General features: G+C 38.9%; 1 protein-coding gene and 2 non-coding genes across 6 annotated transcripts in view; 1 reads left to right on the forward strand and 2 right to left on the reverse strand.

Annotated features, from left to right (window-relative positions):
* The window catches only part of LOC135099955 (uncharacterized), a 216,848-nt gene that overhangs the window by 65,928 nt on the left and 138,420 nt on the right, over positions 1–12,500 (reverse strand). The window lies entirely within an intron of this gene.
* Trnae-cuc (transfer RNA glutamic acid (anticodon CUC)) lies at positions 8,038–8,109 on the forward strand. The gene has a single exon. It is a non-coding gene; the product is annotated as a tRNA-Glu (tRNA).
* Positions 9,060–9,131, reverse strand: Trnae-cuc (transfer RNA glutamic acid (anticodon CUC)). Its single transcript has one exon. It is a non-coding gene; the product is annotated as a tRNA-Glu (tRNA).

The raw sequence follows: 12,500 nt of genomic DNA on the forward strand, positions 1-12,500 counted from the left end.
CACACGTGAGGGAAAAAATAATTAAATAGATAATAATGATGATGGTGGTAATGATGATGATGATGATGATGATGATGATAATAATAATGATAATAATAATAATAACAAATAGCTGAACTTGTAAGCATCGAATATAATTTACCCTTTCACTGAGACACGAAACAATTAACAGCAACAGAAGCAATACGTGAATACTTTATAAACATCTACAAGAAAGTCAGCGATGAACAAGAATACATTTTGCAATTTCTTCCCAGTACAAAGACTGGGTGTGGCTGTAGAACAAGTAAAGGTGTCTCAGAGTGATTGGTAATTAGGGAAAGGTGTACCAAGTGGCAGTCAAAGGGTTAAGTGATAGTAGTACTTCTCATTTGACGTTTCCTTATCAGAAACTTATTATTTTTTTCTACAGCTACTTCTGAACATAATACTGGCAAGACTCTGGATAATCTACTGTTTTCATACTCCTTACTTTCTTGTAGATGCTCTAAGAGATTCTACACATTGCCTTTAGTGTTGTGAATTGTTCCATATCACTGTGGATGAGTTAAATATATCACGAAAGTGCCACAATAGTTAGAAAATTATATTATTATTACATTACATGGAGAGTCTTGATTAATTTTTCTCTTCCTCTTAATGATTTTTTTTTTTCGAAACAATCATCGCTGCCATATTACCGTCCTGCTGGTCTTTTTTTCCCCACTAATCAAGGAACGCCATTTGCCAACTTCACTGGAAACATACAATAGTTCTTCTCACACGTAGCCGGAACTAAAATCTTTCCTGCTCTCCTCTTCTTCCTCTCAGCCTTGCACCAATTCTAACGCAAAAACTTTCATATGTATTAAAAACGAGAAAATCAACTTGCTACAACTCGTGACTTTTACGTAACAAAAACTAAGATCTTACTATTATTCCTTCACTTCCTCCTCCTCCTCTTCTTCTTCTTCTATCCCCTCGTTCTTTCCGTCCCGTCTCCTTCCATTTCCGCCTCCAAGCATTCCTCTTCATCTTAGGCTCGAAATAACACAAAACGACACTCAAAGCTACGTAGTCATGACGGAGCTCCAGCCTCTTCTCTGTCTGTCTGTCTGTCTGTCTCTCCAGTCTCCTTCATGTACATATCCGCTTGAACGACATCACAAGATTATCCCCATTAAATTCCATCTCTCCGCCCCGCGTCCGCCAACTTACGACGTCACAGATAAGGAGGAACGGCTGCCTTAAATTCACATGTAATTAGTCTAATGGCTTAAGTGAAACTCCAGAATACATTTGCGTAACTAATCACTGCCGGAAGGACGCGCGTTATGCTGCAAGTCTACATATACTCGTTCCCTGGAAGTTCTACGCCCTGCAGCCTGCACACAACTCTTCACTGCAGCTTATGTTTAGTATTCTACATTCTACATATATCTCTCTTGCCTACACTGTGTTCTCCACAGCCTCCGATTATTAACCTACAGCCTACGTACAGTCAATCTTCTATTTTACTTTATTGTTAGCCGTCAGCTGCAGTCAGAACACAATCTTCTACACATTCTAAACGCGGTATATCCCAGCCGACACCCAGCTTCCCTCAGCTTACACTTATTCTTCTAAAGCCTTCATGTGTGATTTTGAATGCTACGCCCAGTGTTTTTTGAGCACAAACTTTTACATATCCTAAACACAGTATTTTCCAACCGACACCAATGATTTCTTCAACTTACACTTACCCTTTGGAACACGTATAACATTGAATGCTACACCCAGCCTTTTATAACCCCACATGCAAGAATCTAAAGCTAACAAATAGTTTTCTGCAGGCTGAACACACCCTGTAACTAATATACGGTCTTCTACAAATAACGCACGGGACTCAAACCTACACCAAGAACTAATACAACGTGCATTCAGTCTTTAGTATTTTACACAACACATTTTACAGTCACCGAATCCTTTCCTTTACTGCTGTTACACACACACACACACACACACACACACACACACACACACACACACACACACACACACACATGCACGCCTCATAAATCCCATTACACTGTGAATGCAAGTGCCTTATATAAACACATTTCTCTTGCAACGAGTCAGTCCTTCACCGCAACCAACACCACCATCACCACCCCATCACTGCATTCTGCCAACACCATTGCCGCATCTGCCGTACAAAACCTACACTGCCATAGCCATTATCACCTTCACCATTACCGCCGCCGCCACCACCACCACCACCACCACCACCATGCACCCACGCAGCCGTCCACTGGTCACCATTCTCTCCCTCAGCAGCATAGTGAGAGGGACAGTTTCAAGTGACCATTAGAAGCTGGAACATCTGGTCAAGGAGAGGCAAATGGGAAGGTGAGATGCGGAGAGGACAGGAGAGGAGAGGAGAGGAGAGGAGAGAGAGAGAGAGAGAGAGAGAGAGAGAGAGAGAGAGAGAGAGAGAGAGAGAGAGAGAGAGAGAGAGAGAGAGAGAGAGAGAGAGAGAGAGAGAGAGAATGTGGGGAAGTAAAGCAGAGCAAAGCAAAGCAGAAAAGAGAAGAGGGAAGAGGAGAGAAGAGACATAGAGAAGGAACACAAAGGAATACGAAGGAAGGCCAAGCAGCAACAAACCTTGAGGTCCTTACTTTGCTGTTTCGGTTACTATTCTACAGTAATTATTAGAGCTGAAAAAAAGAAGAAAAGATGGGGGAGGAAGACTAAGAAAACCACGGCAAACCTTTGCTTCCTAGGATGATTATAAGGAACTAATTCTAACTACTACTGGGTTAAAAGATATGGTAACACAGCAGAAGGCTCCACCCCATCCATCAATGCTCGAAATGACAATGAATGGAAAGGAAACGATATCATTTAAGATAGGAAAAGAAAGAGAATATATAAATAAGTGATTGAATGAATAAACAAAAAATAGTACATAGTAAAAAAAAAAAAACAATAAATAAATCATTAAATGAACAAAAAAATAAATACATAAATAACGTGGAATTTATGAAGAGGAAAAGGAAAATAACGGAAGTCCTCAGGTTAAATTACATGTATATCGTGATTTATTCTATGAAGTTACTGACAGATCCACGTCGCCTACTTTATACTTGGATCATGGTAATATATTTCCTCCACCTGCACGCTGAGTTTAACATTGATATTCTTGGTCTGCGCTGCGGGTCGATAAAATTAAGACAATGTTCGCGAGCTTTCTTTGAGCTGAATATATACTGCACTGATGTTTTCGATTGGAGGAGGAGGAGGAGGAGGAGGAGGAGGAGGAGGAGGAGAAATATATTAAGTAAAAAGATGACACGAGGGGGTGAGTGACAGGGATGATAACACATAAAAGGCAAGGCGAACGAAAGAGAACAGGAAGGATCGTTGAAAGATAATAAAGAAGAAGATAACGAGGGAGGAGCTGGGAATCAATACTGAAGACTGTGAGGAGGAGAAAGACAGGAGAAAAAGGAAAAAAAAAAGAAAAAGAAAGAAAGAAAGAAAGAAAGAAAGAAAGAAAGAAAGAAAGGCACTGAGATAAGCATATAGAGAAGATTAGATACACACACACACACACACACAGAGAAAGAGAGAGAGAGAGAGAGAGAGAGAGAGAGAGAGAGAGAGAGAGAGAGAGAGAGAGAGAGAGAGAGAGAGAGAGAGAGAGAGAGAGAGAGAGAGAGAGAGAGAGAGAGAGAGAGAGAGAGAGAGAGAGAGAGAGAGAGAGAGAGAGAGTGAAAAAATGACAGTGGGGACACACGGAATGAGAGAGGGGAACAAGTAAAAAGTAGACTACCTTCTTAAATTCAAGGAAGGTCAAAAATATTCAGAGGACAAAAAATGCATGAATACCAAACACGCATGGATAAATCAAGCCAGTAAGAGAGTAGCAGAGTCCAGTTCACAACGTCATTACACTTAAAACTTTGATGTAAAACGTGAAAATATTCAAAGGAAATATTTGAAAATTAGGTAAAAGAGGAAGAGTACAATGAGAGGAGTAAAAATAAAGAAAATAATAGTGTTACAATTTATACGTAAATGAAAAAAAAAAACATAGAGCTAAGTAAATTAATAACACTTGAGTAATAGTTTTTTTTTTAATTCTCAAAAATAAAAACGAAAGACAAGATTTATTTAATGAAATCTTAGCTGCAAACGACATTTTTAAGGATGCTTTAGTATACCAGCTTAAAAATTGTAATACAAAATTGATCTTTCTAATTAACTTAATATCAAAGACTTATTGCTGGAGTTGTGGGGCGATTCATCTTTGTGTACGTGAAAGGAATAAACATGAGTGGGTGTCTTGAAGTGAACGTGTGTGTAGCATAAGTCGAAGATCCATGGACGTGAGTGTACTATGTGTAATCTGGGACCGTATTAATAAAGACTTTGAAGGCTAAAAGTTACTATCAAAGTAAATATTACTTTCAAGGTTACTCCTAACTCTTAAAAAGACTCTCAAAGTTGCGAGTTTTCTCCTGAAAGTGCTTTCAAAGTGGATGAAAGATGAAAGTATCTCGGAGGGTCTTTTACATGAGTTAAGAGTGAAGGGAGTGAGAGAGAGAGAGGGAGACAGAGACACGTACTATGTATACAATATATATGTATGTATGTATGCTTAATTTACAGTAGATGGGCAACAATGTGTGCCCATACAGTTTTCCTTTGCATGAAGGTCACTCCCGGATCATTTTTATCCTTTATTATATTTTTCTTTACTCTGTGAGGTTTACGAGGACCAACGTCTCATAGCTACACTAATTTCATTCACGCTTGAACTGCCTGCCGTCTTCTGTATCCATCTTGAGAAGACAAGTGACATGTTGGGCCCGGCAAGGAGAGCAGAGCTTTGTTTACATCCACCAAATTATCGACATGTCCGGAAATTACATATCGCTCTTAATCATCTTCAAAAATAGTCTAGAATTACTTAGAAATATTTAAAATTAATTTCGCAAACATAAAGTACCACTAAAAGAGCTACATATTGTTATACATGATTCAAGATAATGTTGCTACATTTAGAAAAGCCGCTCCTTTAGCGGCATTTCTACTGCTAGGAGGAAATTTTACTTTGAAAGTGAAGTTGCTTTTAAGAACAACTTCTAGGAGCAAAGTCGAGGATAAAAAGCACTTCTAGGAGTGCTCCTAAGAGTACTCGAAGGGATCTTTATTAATACGGGTCCTGGATTCAAATACAGTGCGTGAAGTGTGAGTGTCTTGAGATCGTGAGTGTCACGTAAGAAGAGCTATGCACGGATTTAAGTAACTTGGATTCAAGTCTATGTTGATCAACCAAACATTAATGAATAATTATAGAATCCTCACTTGTCATCTAAATTCTCTGTCAAGGAAAAGTTTAAAAACTGAAAACGGAAATAGTCACCCTAAAAACCAGAAGAAACACACACGACAAAGAGAAAAAGAAGGAAAAAAAGTTCTTCACTTCAAACGAACTGCACGAGACTCGCAAAAAGTACCACAGTTCGAGTGAAGATAAAAAAAATCTATATGTGAATAAATGAAATGCACACTTCACTGCACGTCTTTTCATTCGTTCAGAAAAATGGGAATACTGTTGACCCTTTAGAGTCGTCCTTTGTCCACAGTTTGCCAGAGTGTTCCTGGAAGGACGTGGAGAGAGAGAGAGAGAGAGAGAGAGAGAGAGAGAGAGAGAGAGAGAGAGAGAGAGAGAGAGAGAGAGAGAGAGAGAGAGAGAGAGAGAGAGAGAGAGAACGGGTGGGGGGCAGGTAAGCAGAGAGACAGACATACAACAAAAACATAAATGAAAAGAGAACTTGGAGAGAATGGACGGATAAAACGAAAAAACGAAAGGAGTGAGGTGGAAGCAAGCAGACAGACAGACAGACAGACAAACAAACAAACAGGCAAAAAAAGAAAGTGCAAGCATAAACATCCAGGCAGACAGACAGAAATGCGAAAAGGAAAAATAAGTAAATGGTGAGATAGGAAGAACGAAAGAGGCAAAAATATATAAGGTAAAAAGGTGGAGGGATCGATAGACAGGCAGACAAGACAGACAGGAAGCAAACCGAGAAAGAAAGGCTGAGACAAAAGAAAAGAGAGGAAGGTCGGTGAATACTCTGGATCTCGCGGCTTCCTCACATTTCCGATGCGAAGATCCCACTCTATTTATTTTCCTCAGGGATTTAATTCTCCCAGAGAGAGAGAGAGAGAGAGAGAGAGAGAGAGAGAGAGAAGAGAGAGAGAGAGAGAGAGGAGAGAGAGAGAGAGAGAGAGAGAGAGAGAGAAATTACAGCAACGGTAAACGCTTTCCAAACTTTTAAAAGACACACTTAACAAACTCTCACTGAGGAAGAAAACTTAACTCTCACTTAAAGAACGGCAATTTTTTTTACCCTTGACAAAATACAAATATGAAGAGGAAAACATCTAACCCATTATACGCAAAAAAAAAAAAAAAAAAGAGAGAGAGAGAAAAAGAAAAAGAAAGATAAACACGGAAGCGACAGACGGGAGGGAGCAGTGAGCTGAGACACAGAAGACAGTCAGAAAAGGGTTAGATACAGGATGCTGAATGAAGGTACGTAGTTGTCTCAGTGACGGCGACAGGTGAGGAGACAAGAACTGGCAGAGGAATGGTGGCAGGGTCGGGATAGGCAGCGGGGAGGGCATGCGACAGAAGAGACACGGCAGGGCATGGGAGACGCAAGGCACGAGGCATATGAGGGACAGCAGGGGAGACGGAAGACAGAACAGAAGGTAATAGTGTTCCTTTGTCATCATTAACGATCTATTCTATTCACCGTGGCTCTGTGTATCTGATATCTGATAGCCGACGGTGTGTGTGTGTGTTTGTGTGTGTGTGTGTGTGTGTGTGTGTGTGTGTGTGTGTGTGTGTGTGTGTGTGTGTGTGTGTGTGTGTGTGTGTGTGTGTGTGTGTGTGTGTGTGTGTGTGGAGACGCTTCTGTTACTTCACTACGACCTAGATACCCAGGAAGCAGACGTGGCGGAAAACTGAAAACCTTACAGGCCGACCGTTTCCTGGTTTGTACATGTAAAGCCCTGGGCCAAACAGACGCAAGGAGGCAACAAGACTCGTGTGGAGGGCAGCTGCGTGCTTCCCAAGAGCCTTGGCACAGCGGGCAGACAGAATGCTAGACGGGAGAGAGAGAGAGAGAGAGAGAGAGAGAGAGAGAGAGAGAGAGAGAGAGAGAGAGAGAGAGAGAGAGAGAGAGAGAGAGAGAGAGAGAGAGAGAGAGAGAGAGAGAGAGAGAATATTTTCCTAACCTAGCAATATAGTAAAAAAAAATCTCCAGGAAGTTAGTGCGCCAAATGTCCATGATTTTGATGTGTTTCAAGTAATACAAACAAGAACAACGCAATATCTATGTTACATCAATTTATTCGAAGGCTTTCTTTTTATATGTAAAAAAAAAAAAAAAAAGCAACAGAAATATCGCCACTAACTGAAAACAGGAGTGGCCTCTTGTACAAGAGCTTAAATAAACAGTGTATTAATCATCTTAACCTCTTTTAACTTGAAAAAGACTTCAGTGACATTCTTTTCAGACCTGTCAAAGCAGTTGGACCGAGTGCTGAATAGTTACAGATACTATTCCAAAACGCTTTTAGATTTTATCCACTCAAAAATAAGGACAGACTTAAGTAAACATTGTAGGCGTGGTGCCATTGAGACTAACGAGCACGGGTCACAGCCATCACACCAAGACTTCTGCTGCCCTTCTCATTAAAGATGAAGAGCCACAGTATGGCACACACAGACCTATAGGTACTGTCACTTTGAACTCTGCCCCACGTGGTGCAGGAGCATTCGTCACTTGAAGCACCTCACCGCAGACGGATTCTTTTTTGTAAATAGAAAACAGAGTGAGCATTTCCCATCAGTGACAGTACGTACATGAAACAAACTTTTCTCTCTCTTACACACACACACACACACACACACAAACTTCCGTCATTAAACATAACCAGAAAATTCACAGATCTTTCACTTACTATTAAATAATAGAAAATAAGTGATTTCGTAAGTCCCGTGTGGTCTAGTGGCTAGGATACGCGGCTCTCACCCGCGAGGCCCGGGTTCGATTCCCGGCACGGGAATACCTTTTAGGTACTATTCAGTAGTGCGTGCGTTGGGTGACAGCCAAGAGCGCATGCAGCTTACGAATTAATCTCTCCACGCAAACAACATCTGCCTTGCATTCCTCACTGAAACAGCACGAACTACAGTGTAAGTAATCTCAATGACCAAGGCAATAACCAGAAAGTAAAGTTTATTTTCTTTGAAGGGGAGGGAGTAGAACATGGTGACGGATGTTGTGATGTCATGCTCTCCTTATCACCCACTTTGCTCTTCGTATCTCTAGATCGTGAACTTTATCGATAATATGAAACAACAACACGATGTTTAGAAATGCTGAGCCCAACATCGTCACCATAACGTACTTTCCCATGTTATAAATAATAATTACATAAAACTGTTCTTGGAATAAAATAACTGTGGCAAAACAATCTTTTCCTCACTTCCTTCACTTCAAGTGGCCAAAATCCCGTCTTTTACTCGTGACAGATACACCAGCAGAGCCTGAGAATTCAGCTGATCGCAAAATCGATGGCTGAAAAATTATTATGATTTGATATTGTTATTTTATTATAGGAATAGCTAATGTATAATTACTTTATGAATATGATAATGTGCATAAGTACCACGAAGACAGCGGTCTCAGTTTGTTCAGCACATATTGCTTATAGTTTCGTGACATTAGTTAAGAGCGCATGATCTAAAAAAAAAAAATTCCGGTGAGAGAAGTATGACGTCACAACCCCTCACTTTTAATTTCTCTCACTTGGAAAATAAAATTTTGTATTCCAATGGCCTTGATTATTATGACAGATAACATTATATGCCACGTGTGGTCTCGCTGCAGCAGGCAAGGCAGGTGTTGTTTGGGTTAAGTCTCAGTCAGACGCCCTGAAATTAATTCCCAAGCTGCATGCGATCTTGGCCTTCATCCAACATACACACACACTCCTGAATTGTACCAAAAGTCTTCCCGTGCCGGGAATCGAACCCGGGCCTCGCGGGTGAGAGCCGCGTATCCTAGCCACTAGACCACACGGGAATGACATACTCGTATAGGAATAATTTCTGTGATATAATACAATGTGCATTTTCCACTTGTAAATACTGAAATAATGAGAACGGCGATGAAGGAAACAAGAAGCTACAGGTAACACTCGCACTACAAAACAAAACAAAATAAACTTCTGATTTAATGTCTCCAGAAAGTTTCAATATATTGTAAACTGCAAAGAAAATAAGAAACAACACTTGAGCAATATGGCGTGAATGGAGATACAATGCTGAATGGACGAAGTCGTGGCTTATACGGAAAATTTCCACCAGATGTTTTTGACAAACTTTGCATTTCGTATGATGAAAAATCCTCTTCTGGTTTAAATCCATCCATTCATTTAAATTCTGGTTTAAATTCTTTCTCCTAATAAGTCAAAACGTATTTTACTTCATAAATATCTAAAATTTATTGTTTAAATTACATAGTAGACGTATTACGCAGTGTAAAAGCACATAACTTTACATATCCTGTAAAAATGTTTTTTAAGCCTTTCTCATTTTCATTTACTTATTTTTCGTGGTTTTTGACTCAACTCAGCTCAGTACAACTCAGGGTCACAGATGTTGGCCGACGTGTTGTGTAAAATCAACATCAATGGATCTTTAACAAGCGAGACTCTACACAGCCATCTGCATCAGCTGTTTCCCCTCATCAGTCTGTCAGCTGTGTCAAATGTTTGCCATGGGAACCAGCACACTGCAGCGCGCGTGGCCAAGTTCTTGCACGCGAGTCTAGGACGTCTCAGGTGGGTAAGTCTAAGGACCAAACGACTGTCAACAAGAATAATTCGTTTGCTCCTCAGAAAACCAAGATGATTATATTACTTTGATCACTAATATATTTCCTTTGTCGGTGTTTTCAGCCTTCATTATGACGGCGATTGTTAGTATATCCATCGTTGTTTTTGCTGTTTTAACAATGAGAGCGATCATTTAAATTTTTCACCGGTATTTTTTGATGATTCCGACTATTTCATTGCCTCGGGGAATTTTTCGTGCATTGTTATCAAAGGTTGACCAGTCCGACATGAACAACCATTTTTGCGACAGTGACCATGAATCTTTTCCTTTTCATGATGCCTTCTAGTTTTCCAAACATGCACTCCTTTCCTCGTTCCTCGTACACGGACACAGGCGCCGCGGAAGATTGGTGTTTTGCAAAATAAACAGCACCGCGATATATCTCCCGTTTATCTTTCTTTTCATTGACTTTCACTTGGCCAATACTATGGCCTTGTGTCGAAAAAAAAATAGGATTATTCTTCTGTCTGCGAAATACAACTTATGCAATACATAACATGGGTAACAAACAAGAGACTAGGAAATATCGACAAAAGGAATACGATATTATATTTTGTCACTTATAACTAGCTGTCACTCACACACCTTAACCCCTTCACTGCGATATGCAACTTCCTACAGTACAAGAAGCAACGAAATTTTCATAAACATCGACAAGAAAGATAAAAAATAAAAAAGTAAATAAAGTAATATATTTAGCAACTTTTAGCCAGTATAATACTCTGAGATAACCATAAATCAACAAGAAGGACCTCAGAATGGTTAGTAATGAGGAAAGACCATAACAAATTGCAGTGTCACATACATCTAACTATTTTTCCCTTATTCTTCACCCTTCTCCACCTCCCTCTCCTTCCAAAGCGGCCCAGCACATGCCGCTCCTCGTCCCGGCGTAGCGAAAGGCTTCTAAGTAATGTCAAGAATTTCAATATTTACATTGTTGTATGCGATGGGTTGCTCGCCACAAGGAGCCTCCCAAAGACGCGATCGGCTACGCTTTGATGCTTCTATGAGGGAAAGAGACAAGGGTACAAGCGCTCGTGGAAAAGTTGTTTGAATATTGTTGATAGGTAAGTAATGAGAAGGTCGGATCAACGCAACGAATGAAAAAAAAAAAAAAAAAAAAAAAAAAAAAAAAAAAAATATATATAAATATATATATATATATATATATATATATATATATATATATATATATATATATATATATATATATATATATATATATATATATATATATATATATATATATATATATATATATATATATATATATATATATATATATATATATATATATATATATATATAATAAGTAAATAAAACATTAATTTGTGACAGCAGATCAATGCATAGAAATAATGTGTGCTTTGTGGTGGTGGTAGTAGTAGTAGTAGTAGTAGTAGTAGTAGTAGTAGTAGTAGTAGTAGTAGTAGTAGTAGTAGTAGTAGTAGTAGTACTACTACTAGTAGTAGTAGTAGTAGTAGTAGTAGTAGTAGTAGTAGTAGTAGTAGTAGTAGTAGTAGAAGTGATAGTAGAAGTAGAAGTAATAGTACAAGTACTACTACCACTACTACTACTACTACTACTACTACTACTACTACTACTACTACTATTACTTCTACTACTTGGAGGTTAGTCACTACCATTACCACCATCGCCACCACCAACAACAAGGCCACCACCACACCAGTAACATCGTCATCAGTGATGGTGGAAACAATAATGGAATACAATAAATCTTAAAAAGTCGACTAGTTACGAAGGAAAGATCTCCCGAATTCTCCGAAAATTCGACTTTTCCAATAGTTTATCCAATAACTCTCACGTGGAATAAATTCTAATATAGTTCCAGGCAGTGAAGAGGACTGGAGAATGCACGATGTATGATGGAGTAATGAATCAATACCAGTATCACCGTAAGCAGGAGAAGGCTTTTGGATTTCACTGCAGAACAGAAGCTCCCCCATACGTACTCCAGCTGTTGAATAAATCATTATTAAAATAAGCAAATTAATAAATGAATAAATAAATAAATAAATGAATAAATAGATAAATAAATAAATAAATAATTGATTAATTAATTAAATACTAAAATAGAGCAGATCAGCATCCGAGTTAACAAAAATTTTCATTCCATGTTAACTGTACCAGCCTTAACAAAGCCTGGACGTCAGCATCTTAGGGCTCAAGAGAATGTGTGGCAATCAATATCACCTGACACAGCATCTTCTCGTCAAAACTGAATCAATCATAAAGGAATATAATAGGAGAACAAACAGCAGGAGACCTATTAATCCTTCCAAGATGATTTGTGATGCTGTAGTACCATCTTACTTAAATTAAGAAGAGTAGGGATAGTAGAAGGAACGGCTACTAATCAACAAATAACAATAGTATGGAAAATAAAAGCTGCAGCGATTTTTACAATGTTCACCAACAAACACACAAAAAAAAAAAATAAATAAATCTCTAAATAAGACAATTAGTCACAGGCATATGAGAGGAAGGAAAAAAGAATCCTATTAAAGTTGAACAATTCCACAAAATAACC

Source organism: Scylla paramamosain, chromosome 4, assembly GCF_035594125.1.
Source record: "Scylla paramamosain isolate STU-SP2022 chromosome 4, ASM3559412v1, whole genome shotgun sequence".
In the NCBI taxonomy this organism is placed as follows: Eukaryota; Metazoa; Arthropoda; class Malacostraca; order Decapoda; family Portunidae; genus Scylla; species Scylla paramamosain.